This window comes from Egretta garzetta, unplaced genomic scaffold, assembly GCF_000687185.1.
Source record: "Egretta garzetta isolate BGI_Z169 unplaced genomic scaffold, ASM68718v1 scaffold3, whole genome shotgun sequence".
Classification (NCBI taxonomy): Eukaryota; Metazoa; Chordata; class Aves; order Pelecaniformes; family Ardeidae; genus Egretta; species Egretta garzetta.
The window spans coordinates 340,200-341,313 of NW_009259099.1; the positions used below are offsets into that span (position 1 = coordinate 340,200).

At 45.1% G+C, this 1,114-nt stretch overlaps 1 protein-coding gene across 5 annotated transcripts in view; it reads right to left on the minus strand.

Moving 5' to 3' along the window:
• FBXO34 (F-box protein 34) overlaps window positions 1–1,114 on the minus strand; it is a 25,636-nt gene that overhangs the window by 12,590 nt on the left and 11,932 nt on the right. For 2 of the 5 annotated variants that reach the window (XM_035890732.1, XM_035890731.1), the window contains one exon: window positions 369–618. The exons of the other annotated variants lie outside the window; for them this stretch is intronic. The gene's annotated coding sequence lies outside the window, so the exon portion shown is untranslated. The remainder of the gene's footprint in view (window positions 1–368; window positions 619–1,114) is intronic. 5 annotated transcript variants of the gene reach the window in all.

The window sequence follows — 1,114 nt, forward strand, 5'->3', positions numbered from 1 at the left end:
CAAAGCATCCGTAGAAAACCTCAAAGAGTCGAGCCTGATTTGCCAGCAGATTGTTTTAAAACATCGTTTGCTTCCTCTCTAGAGGACCGTGCACAATGATGCCGTAACAAAAGAATGCCATTTGAAGATGCTAACTATAGAGCCGTGTCCCCAGGGGATTTGAGATTTAGTGCAGCAGGTTGTTCTCTCCTTTTCAGCAGCTTTGCTCAGTGCTCCTACTGCTGCCCTATTCCTACAGCGGCATTTCCACGGCGCAGCCTGGCAGAGGCACTCGCTGGAGGTTTGTGCTTGCCAGCAGCAGAGCTCTCACATCGCCCCTTTCGCAACACCTGCCGGAGAAAAAAATCGCCACGTAAAAGAGCACCTACCTATGCATGGCTCAGTTCAACAGTGCTTGACCAATGTGGTTTACCACTCAACACTGCCACAAAAGGCTCCTGGCCTGGAAAGCCCAGTAACTTGGTAGCCACACTTGCTGAGAAAGTGATGAAGGATGACTTTCCAGGCAGGGAAAACAGAAACTGCTTTAGATCCAGCTGACTTGATGCAATTTCACAATTCCTCTAGCGACGGTGAATGAGAGGTTAATCATCTGCCTACATCTGAGTAAGCGGAAGCCTAAAATAATATATAAAATATTGTATAAACACATTCCAGTCTTCATGAAGAAATCTCTGCTGAGCTCTTACACAAGGCAAAGAAACACGTTGGATGGAGAAGACCGAGGCACTGCACTGGCTGAGCTGGAGGATGAGAGCGTGCCCGCTCCTCCAGGAGCTCAGAAAGACAAGGAGTAACAGCAGCAGACATAGAAGCTTTGTAATTAAACACCATTTCCATTAGAGTGCCTGGAGCCTATAACAAGGATCTACCTGCAAGAGTGTAACTTAGGCACAAAAATCAGCCATTTCTGATGTTTTGTGGGCTGTAAAATATATATATATTCATAAACAGTAGTTCAGAAAAGAAAGCATATGCCTACTGCTTTATGAAAATCAAAAGTTAAACCAAAATCATTACTTTCCCATGAGCCATCGGTAAGAAGCACTGAAATTCTGACTTTTATCCAAGCTTTTGTCTGGCTTCCCCTTCTGGCTTTACTGACACTAGCATT